This window comes from Atractosteus spatula, chromosome 23 (assembly GCF_055471065.1).
Source record: "Atractosteus spatula isolate fAtrSpa1 chromosome 23, fAtrSpa1.hap1, whole genome shotgun sequence".
Classification (NCBI taxonomy): Eukaryota; Metazoa; Chordata; class Actinopteri; order Semionotiformes; family Lepisosteidae; genus Atractosteus; species Atractosteus spatula.
This window is the reverse complement of record NC_142728.1, coordinates 9,582,660-9,591,803: the sequence shown is the minus strand read 5'-3', so window position 1 is coordinate 9,591,803 and position 9,144 is coordinate 9,582,660.

The following is a 9,144-nucleotide window of genomic DNA, read 5'->3' as shown; positions in this document are numbered from 1 at the left end:
TTGACGAGACGTCGAAGGGAACGCATTAAATTCTTTATTTAAATATTTTAATTTATGTGAACAAAAATCGATTGTTTCGGGATAATGCTGGATATTGGTCAATTTGAGTAACAAGTGGTTAAACAGCTTTGTCTTTCATTGGTGCCGGGCTCTTGTTTTGAAATCTGACGTTATTGACATGCTTTTATATAAGTGCCCGCCAGATGGCGGCATTTTCTTTCAGGTCGCATTAAAAACAAATTTATGGGTATCCTTATTCTTTGTGCAGCTGTCACGTGTTTCTTAATAAGAAACTGTGATATAAAAAGTGGTAATTACAATTTTACTAAATTTTAAGAACCATTCCCTATGTTAAACGGAGTTTTTCATCTCAAAAGATACTAAACCTCTGTAAACATAAAAGAGGACCCAATTTCACCCTCTTCTGAAGTGCAGCACACACCTAGGAAATTAATGACAAGCCCAGAGTGAAATTTAGTGTTCTGTTCAGACTTGTGTAAAATCAGATTATTTACAATGCATTTTGACACACAATTCACAAATTAAATATGCAAGAACGTTTAATATTGTTTTTCTCTTTTCCTGAAAGGACAAGAAGGATACATGTAATTTTCTGGTGTTGTGTAATACAATTTTTTGGCACAAATCAAAAAGCTTCAAGTCTTCTACAATACAGAATAGGACTTTTTTCTTATCATAATTTGGTATTTTCTGAGTCTTCGACCACCATAAACTCCCAAAAATAATGTTGTTACTGTTGAAACATACAGTATGGTGTTCTGTTCCTGTCTTTTATCTTGATCATTTATCCCTAAAAAAACACACAAAAAATATCTCCAGAAAAATGAGTTTGGTTACATACAGTAGGAAAACCCCATAACATGATCTAGGACCTAAACTTGAATTTCAGTTTTGAAGCATACAGAGGAAAAACAAAACGAACATAAACAACAGAATTTGGTCTCGGACAGTTAAGTCTAAGAGCACTATCACCTCTGCAAATAACAGTGTGAATGCTCTTGACAAAGTTACTGTCCCCACAAAATGTTTATAAAACAAGTAACTTGATCAAAATTAAAACATACAAAAATACTATAGAATCTTAAATCCACTCAGCATATTAACAGTAGTGTTACTGCCTTGTAAGCAGATCTAATTAGATCTCAGAAACTCATTAAGTTGGCCCTGTCCAATACTGAAATATACCGGGATGATTAAGAAAAGCCAGGTTGCTGCTACTGTATAAATGGTGTTGTTGGATCAGTAGGTAACATTCTTCCCTCTGGACTGATTTCCAACAAATCAGTTCTCCAGGATAATGAGACCACTCTGCTGTAGATGTTACTGCTGCATCATGCCTGGTGAGTGCTGTACTTCAGTGGGGAATGAAATTAAGCCTTTCCAAATCTGAATTGGAATAAAAAGCTCTATAAAAGTGCCAACATTTTTAAATATTAATTAATCCTAGTCTATTTCTTCTCTTTTAGTTTTTAAATTCATTTTGTGACTTGGCCACCAACAGGAAAGACCAGTCAGGTCATAGAAAACATATTAAGCCAGAAAATAATTTTAAACTAGTAAAACTTTACTGGCTAACAAAATAATATAGTGCAGCAGGACAACTTGAATGACACATCATCAGATTCCTGGAATTTGTCCCTGCCCCCCACCTTGGCCAGACTAAACGCTCTATGCAAGTATATTCATAATAGGTACTGTACATGTACAATTAAGTAGAAAACACCTCCATGTAAATATTTACAACAAATGAGCAATCAAAATCCACAATGCTAGGCAACACAGGTCATGCAACGATTGGAATAACGTAATATTTCATCATAAATACTGTATATGCTTGGGAAGTTTTCATAAGTTTCTGAAGCTTTTCTAGCCTGCAACACTCTGCTCCCCCAGCCACCCCCTCTGAATGCAGGAGAGTCCTGTTCCTTATCAGCCACAGAACTATTGTGTTATTTTACACTTTAACAACAAACAGAGCCCCATTTCAGTCCCGCTTGTGGACTGAGATCTTCTTTCAACAGCTCCATTGAAAGTTCTTCCCAGTGTGAGTGAGTCACTGTGCTGTACTTCCAGTGCCCCTTTTGGATGGGTCTAGACAAACCGGCTTCACACTCTGACATAAAGAACACAATTCCCTCCAGATTAGCACATTGCTTGGGAAAGGGGTGGTCAGAATGTGGCATGTTTCTTCTAGCAGTTCTTTTATTAACCTTTCTACTTTGTTTAACTGCAAGGAGGATTTGCCAACAAAGCAAAGCTTGAGTGCTGTGATTGCCAAGAACCTGTTACTTTTTTGGACTTTGAAAATAACCTCAATGACCTAATAATAATAAAATAATGTGGTTCTTTCAGTGATTATGCTGCTAAAATATTCTTACATATATCTGTTTTTTAAATCAAATGCAGTGTGTTAGAGGCCATCTAGCATTTAGCATGAAAAAGAAAAGAAAAGAATTAATGGAAGCCAGTGTATTTCTCCAGTTTATTTTAAGTTTGTAATTTGTTGGTATGGTTGCTCAGTACTCAATACTACTTAAATGCAGTTCAATGCAGTTGTATTTGAGTTTCTAGGAAGTGATCTTTGTGGGACTTTAAAATTCAACAAGCCACCCAGAAATGTTATTATTGAAGATAATACCTTGTCTTCTTTCATGAACGTGCTGGATAAGATCCCCAGACCAATTAGCTGCTAACAACAAAGTGAGCCAGTTAAGCAGAATGCCCTTGCCTCATTTGTAACCATTTTGCTATTCTTATGTGCTTAGATGTAACAACATGCATTCAACTTACAAAAATATAGACTTGCATAAACAGAAATGCAAACAACTTCCATAAGTAGTGTTAGCCTAATTATTTCCATAATGTTTGTGCTTGAGTCCACATTTTAAAAAAGTCTCTTAAACACAATGTGATCATTAATAATCCACAGTAAAAAGCTCATGTGGCAGAGCAGGCTTGTAAGATATAATTTCAAGGCTTCCTTAGTAGAAAATAATTACAGCAGTTATGTAGTCTTCATGAATAGCTTGGAGTAAGAAAATTGCTTCAGATCAGTAATTAGCAGCAAACTCTTTCACTGGGATCTGGCTTTCTTTAGTAGCTTCAATGACTCTAATATTCCCAGTAGAAACATCTACTGATTAAGTTCACTTGCAGCTTGGAGATGAAGACTCTTAGTATTATTAGGCGTATTTTCCCCTTGGGTTCCATTGATATCAATGTCCTAAAAGTAAAGGTAGTGTTTAATTACCTTGCTGTTACTTGTGTCATCCAACAGATGGAGCCCTTCACCATCAGGTTTTCTCCCAGTCCAAGCTGGCTATGTATCGGTTTTCAAGAGTGAATGTAATGAAGAAGTAGTTTGCTGATGGGTGGCTGAACTGTGTGACCTTTTGCCCCGGGATTGCTCCCGTTCCTTGTGGGTGGTTAGTGAGGCTCATTACCCATTGAAAACAGAGGCCGCATGGCTGAGTGACATTTAGCTGCAAGCCTCTGGCTTCAATTAGGCAGGAAAAGGTAGTAGACAATAAGGGTAGACATTCATGCCAACTCCTACTTACAGACAAAGTGACAGACATGCCACAGCCTCTGAAAAAGTATGCGTGGGAGTCTCTTTTAACCAAGGGACTGCCCCAGATTCTCACCACCTAGTAAGTGACTTGAACATCACCAAATACTGTAGGGAACACCCAACAACCTTTATTTAAAATACTATTTCCATCTCTTGTAATGTGATCATGTCAGATTCCTGGAATTTGTTTGAAATGTGTTTGTACATCTTGTTAATGAATGTTAGATTTCTCTTCATCTCAACCAATGATGAATCTGTTTTATTTGAGATATCTTAAAGATACAAGGCTATAGAATGTTTTTGCAACAGAATATTTTATGCGGTCTAATTCCTTTCTTTGGGATAGCTGTATAGCAGGAATGTTTTCAAATTATCTTCAGTCACAGAAAGCATTTGTTTACAAAACAGCAGACTGTGTGTAATCTTATGAAATTCGGTACAGTGGATCTGACACATCAAAACTTCGTCCAAGACAAAATTGGGTAGTACTACAGAATTGTAGGCCACAATTCTGCACCTATTGTAATGTGAACCATTAAAGTGCATAATGTGTTTAACATGCTGAAATCATAGCTTTACTGTGTCACAAAGTGCCATTTGACTTGAAGGCTCAGTACAAAGGAGGGCAGACAGCAGAAATAAAAAAACGTTACCCTGACTAAAGTAGGCTAGCTGTAGGCTGGGTAGAAAAGCACACTGAGCTAAAGACAATGAATTAGACATTTTCAATAGCTTGATCTCTGTAGGACTGCCAATGGGGAACCCCAGTCTGTTACAATATCACCAACACAGGCAAGTGTACTGTGTTTGTAAAAAACACTTAAGAAATAAGCTAGGTGCATATGGTGGCAGGGGCTCCTTAAGAAGAAGCATTAGGTGCTTTTCTCTCTGTTGGAAAATACAAGCCGCAGAGCAAGAACCTTCAGAATCCTTTGTACAAAATTTAGTAGTACTTTGCAAATGGAAAAACGTTCATAATCATTAGTGAATGCATTAATACATTAAAATATTTAATGTATCATTGGTTATCATTTTAAAAGAATAGTCTCCCCAACCTTAAATTAGACCAATAAAGTAACCAGCAACTATAAGATCACTTTATTAGCCATATACAATTTCTTGCATTAGGAATTTGTCTTTTTCACATACCCCAACTTGTTTTCCATGAGACACACAGACGGGGAGAGAGAAACTTGGGATCAGAGTGCAGGGCCAGCCATTTAATCGGCGCCCCTTGATCAGTTGGGGTTAAAGGCCTTACTCAGGGGCCCAAAGGAGTAGGATTCCTCTGCCGGCCACAGGATTTGAACGCTTTGCCCTTTTCTTTTTTATATATGTATATAAAACCTAGGTGTCATTTTCTGCTTTAACATTGATGAAACATTTTTACACTAATCTCAAAACAAGCTGTTGATGTTACAAAACAAATGTAACAATTGTGATAATCATTCTTGGATTTTGGTGCTACTCATTAACAACAATAGTAGAACAACTCTGTTTCTTAAAAAAATGCACAGTTTAAATGGAAAAGTGTAAGCTAAACTTTAAACTGGTGCAAGTAGTAGTTTTTATTGCATAAATAATTTGGCTTGTGGACATTATCAATAATTTCAGGGACAGAAGTGCTACATTATTCAGAACTTGAAACATAAATAACATGGTGTCTCAGTGTCTCCCTTATGGGCCTAATACCCTTGTTGAAAATAGGAAGTAGTATATTTCTTTATACTGTACCTTGAGAGCTTGAATCTCAGTGTGCACAAAAGCAGCATACCATCATTATCCATCAGATGTATTTGTTAAAAACATTTCTCAGCCTGTGGTTATGCCAGACAGTTTTAAAATGTAAAAACCTAATACCCTAAACCCAGGTATTTCTCCATCAACACAGAGACCATTTTGAAAGGACAGAAATTTATCAGCTGCATTCATCTGAAAGCAGCAAGAAAAATGTGCTTGGAAATACATGTACTGTATGTGGAAAATCAGCTGTGCCTCTGCGTATCAGTCAGTTGACCCAGCAAGAGTTCAGTGAGAACAATGTCTTTCACACCCACACAAGTTACCAGGCAGCAGTTCGATGTCACATTTGTCAACTTTCTTTTGAGATGTTGTCCTGTTTTATTGTGTGAATCCCCCTTGAGCCAGCATGCTAATTTGCAGAGTGGAAAAACTGAGATGAGTTAACGGAAGGAGTTCAGTACACTTACTTCTGTTTTTCCCCTTAAAAAGAAAACAACTTAAATGGCATTTTTTTAATTCTACTGTGTTAATGCAGATTCCAGTTAACTTAATCAGAGGTACATTACTGAGCTTAAATTAATATTTTAGTGGAACCTTATCTGACGCACTTACACACATTACAGTGAGGTGGCAAAATTGGGTTTTCATTTCAGCATTAGTCGCTCTCTTGTCTCAACATGGTTATTTGTTCACACATGTTCAGGTTCCAGAAGAAGACATTATGGATCTTCACACCACAAAAACCCTGCCTGCAGTGTTTGGTAAAAGAGGCTCTGCAGCTCATTTTCATTGTGGTGAGAAGTATGAAAGTCACTTTAGTACAATGTAAAGAGATCGCTCATTAATGTTTTATTTGTGTAAGCTATATAACATGCATGCAGCCAATAGTTGAGAAGCAACAACATGTGCATTTGGGAATCCTGAGGGACTTCGGTAAAAATTTAAATCACTGGAACATGTGCTAAAAGTATCAATAGAGAAGGCGGTGAAAATTATGAGACTATGCTATCCTAAACTCAACATGTTTCTATTCCCTAGGATATATAACATACTTTAAATGTAAAAGCAGCTTTTCAGCTTTGCACTATGTAATTTCTTAAACGTGCAAACCATAATTGTTTTTCTTTTTTTATTTTATTGGAACCATGCTCCTGGTCTGTGGCGCCACTCACATAACTGACAGCTTAATACTGTGTCAAGTTTGGTTTTGTGGGAATGAAAAAAAAAGGAATCTTAAAATGCTTTTGTGTTTGGGGCCTCTTTTCCAATCTATTGCCACCCTTTTCCAGAGGTCCGGTGGATGTGTCTGTCTGATGGCTGTTAATACTGTCACACATTCATTGTGGTAAAATATCTTGGTGACTGATTTATAAGAACTCAGTTACACAGTAGGCCAGCTGTTTTCATCATACAGTATCCAGTGCAAAACATGCATGAAATGTCATCCTACTTCAAATTGTTTCCCATTTGTATTTTCTAGAAAAGGACATTCAGCAGTGTTAATGCACGTATACAGTATGTAGTTCAGGTGGATAGCTGCATCAGCATGCGTAGGCTGCAAAGGAACAAGTTATAGGTTTATTACATGCTGAAAAGAGAAGAAAGAAAACACAACGTTTCGGCCATGGAGCCTTCTTTAGGTGTGACAAAAACAGGGCAGTAAGCAAAGGTAATGTAGCATAGGAAAACAAAAACTGGGAGAGAGGAGGAGGGGGAGGCAGGAGCAGGGGACAGACAGAGTGGCCAATCAGGTAGTGTGAAGTCAGAAGAGGTTTGAAATGAAACCTACAATGAATAGAGAGAATTTAGATGAAAATTAGTATGTAGATTTGCTATGATATCCACTCACATTAAGGGCTTCCCATGTATTGATCAGTAAAAATAAAAAAGATAGACAAATTAGTGTTGGACTGTATCTTGCCTTTTGCTCAACTTCATCCTATAGCTGTAACTGCAAGAGAAGGTCCAATATGACTTTTCTGAAGGTATACTATGGCAAAGCAAAAATCAGCATTCAATAATTGCTCTGTTGGGTGCAGGAGACCTACAGTACTTATTTTAGAAACTCTTAAATGTAGCTTGCCCATTAAGCAGGTAACAGAAACTCCTCAGCTCGCATTGTGTGTTGCTTTTTAATGTGAACTTCCATTTCCTTCTCACGAGGTTAAAGGCTAATTAAGGACTGGAAGTTAAAATCTTTTAATTAAGATGCACACACATTGATAGCAGACAGCCAGGTTACAGTAATTGCTTTGAAAAGAAAAGAGAAGAATTTGGCTGATTACTGGTGACAGTGGAACCTTCAGTCTGGAACTTCTGCATTTTGAGTGTGCAGTTATTTGTAAGGGTACAAATGCATCTACGTTAATGGACGTAAAGAACTGAAAGCTTTGATCTCCACAAGGAATGATCTTCAATCTTAAAGGCTATTTACAACATAGTATATTTTTTTATTTTATAGCCTTAAAAATTAGAGCTGAATATTACCTTTCACATGGGAGAATAAATGCCCAGTAAACAGCAGTGAAATATATGATGAAACAAATCAGAACACTTGATTTATGGTATTGATACTGTGTGATCTGTTGGACTGTTATTATCCCAAAGGAGCAGTTTTATATTCTGTATGTAGATAAAATAATAAAATTATCATACAATAACCTTGTCTTCTCTGTAATTACCAAAACCAATTGTTAAAACAGATTACCTCATCGCAAATGTAGCTTGCATTGTCTTAAACCTTGCATAGAACTGGAAAACTCAAATAAGAAACATCTGTGATACCATGATATTGTTCTTAGCTAAAAATGTAATTTTCTTATATTATTTCAGTAATTTGCTTCAATGGATTATGAAGAGTACAATAATTTTACAGTGATAAATCAGATGTAAAACAGTCATGATAAGTAATGATGCGTGAGTAATAAATAGGTGTTCACAAAAAACATGTACTGTACATGCATCCTTAATGTCAAAAAGTCTGTATGTCCGAGCTATTGCTTTACTTTGGTAACATACTGTACTGTGCAGATATCCCACAACTTCTGCAGAACACTCAGTAAAGTGTGCAGTAAATTCAAGAAGCTACTGTCTGCCTCTCCCACATTAGCCATATAAATAACCATTTCCACTGTAACTGCATCATTATCCAGGAGATTGTAGCATTGCACTACACATGAAAGTTACATATTAGACCTTTTAAACTCAGTGAACTCTACATTCAAACCATGGTTTCATCTACAACTGGGAATAAAGCCAGAATGGTGGTATAAACTTTGCTGCAAGCTTCTTTTAGTAGCATAATTTTGTTGCAGACATGAATATTGGCAGTTTGCATACATGAAAACAGAAAGTTATTTTATATATTATTTCTTTCCAGTGAATTGTTTGTTTTTGAAATACAAGAGGACAGGCGGCTTGTCTCGCTCCTCTGAAGCTTGTATTATGATGGGTAAAGCCTCACAGGCGATGCAAACATAAGTGGTGGCATCATCCCCAAGGAAAGAGAGCCCAGTTTGATCTAATTTTACTTTTAGCACCAGCTATCCCTCACCCAGGTGCAGCTTATAGTCAGAAGCCCTGTAAACAGTGTGAACATAAGACAATGGCATATTTTATTTCTGAGCCATTTCTAAGATTAATGTGTAGTTCAACTCGGTGAGTTTATTTTTGGGTAACTCTTTAAACAGAGCATAATATAGAGACAAATTTCTACATCTTAGTTATGTAACTGGGACAACTTCTTGCCACAACATACAGTGGATATAAAAAGTCTACACACCCTTATTGAAATTGCAGGTTTTTGTGAT